This window comes from Peromyscus maniculatus, chromosome 11, assembly GCF_049852395.1.
Source record: "Peromyscus maniculatus bairdii isolate BWxNUB_F1_BW_parent chromosome 11, HU_Pman_BW_mat_3.1, whole genome shotgun sequence".
Lineage (NCBI taxonomy): Eukaryota > Metazoa > Chordata > Mammalia > Rodentia > Cricetidae > Peromyscus > Peromyscus maniculatus.
In genome coordinates, this window is record NC_134862.1 from 9,933,371 (window position 1) to 9,938,903 (window position 5,533).

General features: G+C 40.0%; 1 pseudogene; it reads right to left on the bottom strand.

Annotated features, from left to right (window-relative positions):
- Window positions 1-2,628: 2,628 nt before the first annotated feature.
- LOC107402151 (large ribosomal subunit protein eL22 pseudogene) lies at window positions 2,629-5,237 on the bottom strand (annotated as a pseudogene).
- Window positions 5,238-5,533: the final 296 nt, after the last annotated feature.

Genomic DNA, 5,533 nt, shown 5'->3' on the forward strand with positions numbered 1-5,533 from the left:
GGTCAGAAGATTCAACCTAACTCTGAGCCATATTGTCTTATGGCAGCCTATACACAAAGGACACAGAAGAAAGAGGTCTTTTGCTTTCTGCTTGCCAGCATTCTCACTGTCAAGTCCATCGATCCTGTTGCTGAGACATTTCTTTCCTAGTATGAAAACCTACTTCTTCAGCATTTCAACATAGACTGAAGCCCAGCTGACACATTCAAACTTGTGGACTGAACAACTATTGTGTTTTTGGACCTTCCATCACAATACAGACATTTTTGGACTCACCAGACTACAGCCTATTAGGCACTCTAATCCTCTTTTCTATATAAATTAATTAAAATTATTCTATCAGTTTTGTTCCTTTAGAGAACCCTGATGAATACATTTATTCTCTTGGGTAACACTTCTGAATGAACCAAGTTGAGTACTTACAATAAAAAAAATGCCAGCTATATAGTATATTAAAATGTGCCCAGTAACATTTGTGAATTATTTTAAAATATCTATCAAGTTGCCATGAATATACTTTGTATTTTATAATGTTTATTCCTTTTCTTTTTAATGGATATAGGACACAGTCTCAAGAATTATATTTTTCGGATGGACAGGAGCATCTCCACGTTTTCCTCACTTTGAACCAAGGATTCAGAAGAAAAGAATTTGACAGATCATGGAATTATAAGACTAAGTGCTATTTTCCTCTGGAGATTCTCATAACACACCTCTTCATGAAAGCAGCTGTGAAGGAGTGGAGTGAACATTAACATTAACATGGAGAAGAAAGGAATTTTGCCAAGGAAGACTGATGGGACTTCCTTAAGTGGACATTGTTAAAGGAAAAGTGTATATCTGAAAAATTCCAGGAGATACAAATGGAAGAGGCACTTACTGTAAAGGTCCTGCAACACACTATGTACAGTTCTTTTGAGGGTGCTTTTGAGGGCTCCATCTTTGACTCACAACCCACTTCCATTCCAGGAAGTGTCTTTCTTTCTTAATAAGCTGTGTCTCTTTCTATTTTTGACCACATGACCCAATAGCATTCCTTTATCCTGAGACTCAGAGCCTGGAATTAGATGATCTCTGAACTAAAATCCATGACTTCTTATGTCTAAGCAGGTTCTTTCTAACACTCTAGGTATTCTCTTACCTCCCTAACTAACTTAAAAAACACAATTCTTTTCCATCTTCATTCATTTGCAGCTGCCAGGATTTTGAGGTAGCCAGTCTTATTTGTTTTTGTTTTTCTCAATCTCCATTAAATTCTCCATGAACTTCCTTCTGAGTCTATTTTTATTATTATTATTATTATTATTATTATTATTATTATTATTATTATTTAAAGTGAGAACTCCAAAATGGAACCCTCATTTTTCCAGTAGCAAAACAGAGAACAAGAGAAAGGGGGTATATGGAAGCCTTATCTCAATTTCTATACAGAATTACTCCAGCTGGTATAGCTAAAAGTTCAATGTTAACTAAATACATATTCTACTAATTTATATCAACTCACATAATTCAGTATTATAAGACTCTAAGCCAGTGCTGGGGAGATGGCTCACTGGGTAAATGGACTGCAAGCATGACACTCTGAATTTCCTGTCATCCTGGCACTAGTGGCAGAGACAGGCAAATCCTGAGAGCTCACTGGCAAGCCAGTCTAGACAAATCAGCCTGTTTAAAATCAACTCAATGAAAGACTCTCTCTCAAGGCAATTGAGGGAGACAGACAGAGGTATTATACCCTTACACTCATGTGCATGGGAAGCTTACATTATAGAAACACAATACACACACATGCATGCTCCTACCCACATACATACAACACAGCCATAATTACACAGAGAAAGAGGGAGACAGAGAGAGCACATTTTGCAAAATGGGTCTCAGATCATAAAACCTACACTGGTTCATGTTATTTCATTTTGACAGGCACCCTTTTCAATATTCAATACTGTCAGATTTTAGAATTCTTATTAAGCACAGGCTAGTAAAATATATATTGTTATAATATCAACTTCCTTTTCTCTAACTATTAATCAGAAAAAGCATGTTTTCCTTTTCTATGGATCCTTTAATTTTCCTTTTCTGTAAAATGCCTATTCACACTTTGTTTTTAATAGATCATTTATGTGTTCTTGTTTGATTTGAAACATTTAAATTTAGAACCAAAAACTCACTTTAATGTACATCTCTTATGCTAATTGAAGCACTGCACTGTTAAATCCCACATGGTGCTTTTTTCTAGTCAGTAGCCGAAGTCTCAGGATCAGCATTTAGGACCGGAGCTCCTGCAGCTCGTTTCAGATCCTGGCCTCTAGAAAACAACCCACTCTGTTGTCTTTCAGAAGTGGATGAATGACATCTAAATTAAGGATTTCATCTACTGGAATTAATTTTGTGTGTGCCATAAGATTATAATCAAATTAATGTTTAATTAACGTTAATGGGACTAAATAGACATTCTACTGAAGGGCACTTCTTTCTTTACTAATCTGCCCTATGTTCATGTTCAGTTCTTTTAAATTCCATTGGTTTATTTGGTGGGAATGCAAAGAAGCAAGGATGCATTGCACATTTGTGGAGGTCAGAGGACAACAGAAGCTGTTTCTCTCCTAATTTTTTTTGTTCCTAAATTTTATTTATGAATTAATACAAAATATTCCAGACCAATGTGTCTGAATCCTCCTCCTCCTCTTCGTCGTGGTTGATCTGGAAGTAACGCAGCTCGTAGCTCTCTTTGCTGTTGGCGACAACACGCAGCCAGTCTCGGAGATTGTTCTTCAAATATTTTTTTGTGAGATATTTCAAAGACCTTTTGGAGAAAGGCACCTCGGAAGTGACAGTGATCTTGCTCTTGCTCCGTTCGATGGTCACAAGCCCTCTGCCAAGATTCCCAGCTTTCCCATTCACCTTGATTCTCTCCTGGAGGAACCGCTCGAAATTGGCAGCATCCATGATTCCATCTTCTACAGGGTGGGTGCAATCAAGGGTGAACTTCAAAACCTGCTTCTTTTTTTGCCCCCCTTCGCCACAAGCTTTTTCACGGGCGCTGTGGCGGCAGAGGAGGCAGAAAGCTGTTTCTTTCCTTCTATGTGAGTCCTAGGAATTGAACTTGGGTTGCCAGGCTTGTCACAAGTCTCTTGATCTGTTGATCCATATTACTGACCCATGTTCAAAGCTTCCTTGAAATTTTCAAAATTTCAGGGCTGACTCTGGTGTCTCTTTATATTCCATTCATGAAGAAACTCTCTCTCTCTCTCTCTCTCTCTCTCTCTCTCTCTCTCTCTCTCTCTCTCTCTCTCTCTCTCTCTCTCTCTGTGTGTGTGTTCTGTCTCTCTGTCTCTGTCTCTCTTTCTCACTGGGGAATAAATACAAATGTTTTTGCTGATCTTACATGCACTCACTTTATTAACATTTTGAAATTTTTTCAGAAAGTCTTATTACTGGATGTAAACAAACAAATCAGAAAGTAAAATTAAAAGTTTTAAGTTGTCCTTATGTGTAAAGATAACAGTTTCAACATTAAACAAACCTAGCTAGGGTGGAGGGGACAATATATATTTATAATTTTTTATTCTTATTTTTATGCCTTTCTTGTTGTATCTTTATTATCTGAAGAATAAGTTGTATGTTAATGTGCCAAATATTTATTCATTTTTCATTAATTAAAGTTATTCATTTATTTTACATCCCAACCACAGTTTCCCCTCCTTCCTCTTCTCTCATTCCCTCCCTCCATCTCCACTCCATCCCTCCCCAAAAGCACTCCTCCTCTGCTTCTGTTCAGAAAGTACCAGGCCTCCCATGGGTGTGGAGATCCACAGAGGCTCCCTAGTAAGGCCTTACTCAAGGTTGGAATGTCTGAGCTTGCTTTACCCAGCAGGGCTGCATAATAGGATGATTTGGCCAGGGGTGTGGTTACCAGATGTTTTGATGGGTCTACACTTGTGGGTGCTTTATACCTGGACCTTGGAAGGGAGAGGTATTTTGCCCTTCCCCTTGCTGATGCATAAAAGGCCTGTTATGAATAAATTCTGGGTGACTGGTATTGACCCAGGGCCTTCCAGAAGCTATCCAGTCTCCCTGAGTTTCTTGTCATCTTGCCTGTATTTGTATCTAATACTTCCTCATTCCTCTCCTCTCCCCTAAAGAAACTTTCAAGAGGTCAGAGCTAATCTCCCACATATGGCGCTGAATGTGGAATGTGGGTATGGAGAATAAAGAGAAGGAACACTCCAGGTGTAGTGAACATGCATGATAATTAATTGGGGTACAGTCGTTTTCTTTTTTAGGAGAAAAATTGTAAATATAGCTAGAGGAACTAAAATTAGGCTGCAGCAAGTATGTCTGTCATCTATCTATCTATCATCTATCTATCTATCTATCTATCTATCTATCTATCTATCTATCTATCTATCTAACTATCATCTGCTAATTAGGTCTAAAGTTGTAATATAAGTAAGTCATAAAGTTTTGGTGAAGTTTGAATATAGGCTATAGGAATAGGGATATTTGAAGGCATGATAGAAATAACGGGGTAGAATAGATTTTCCTATGCATGGGATCTAGGATGCAGAAAGCAGTGTATGGGACTGAGAAGCTACTTTGAACTTAGCAGTCCAAGAACAAACAGTAGCTTCAGAAAGCAACAGCATGAGTATTGGCTGCCTAGACCAGACATCCACAAAGCTGATACCTGAAAGATATAATCCCATCATTCACACCAAGCACTGAGAGAGCCAGCTTGAGGAGAGAGGGTCTACAAAGGAGCTATGGTGAGGAGAACACAGTCAGTCAGTGTGTTTATGAAAGCCAGACTGACAAGGCTGGAGGCTATGCTCTGCAACCTTGACAAGCTCAGCAGGGACACTGTGGGAGAGGTGAGTGGCAGTGCACAGCAGCTACAGAGTGGAGGGTACAGTGGAGGTTTTGAAATCCTCCCTGCAATGGAATGAATAGTGAGGCAGATTCATGCTCCAGACTAGACGGTGGTAGAGATGGGCAGAGGAGGTGCATGGAACCCAGGCCAACTGGAGTTCTTAGTTGCAAAGTGAGACAGAGCCAAGGGGCTGCCCTAAGGGCTGGCACAACACAGCACACAGGAGACACAAGTACACTGTCAGAGCGGGCAATGTAGCTGGGGTACAGCAACCACGACTGGCCTCGCGGGGTTTTCTCCAGGACCCGGGGTGCTGAACGAGAGCCAAATCACATAGCAGCAGGGCAAAACCTTGAGCTCTCATGATGTGCTGCAATTGAGAGCCTCAGGCTCCAGGAAACAGGGGTCTCTAAGCTGGCAGGCCAAAGATGGTTGGTACAGACACACTAGGAATGCTAAAAAGCCGAATGGGATGGAGTCAGCAGCCAAAGCCATGCAACTTCTTTTTATTGGCAGCAAACAAATGCATGACTCTTAAGAAATGGCTTCCTAGTTTTGGTTGAGGGTTCCTTCATATTTGGAGCTTTTCACTTCAGATTTATTAAGACTTGAACAGCTATACAAAGATTTAAGGGCAGCTGGCGAGCCAGGCCCTGATCT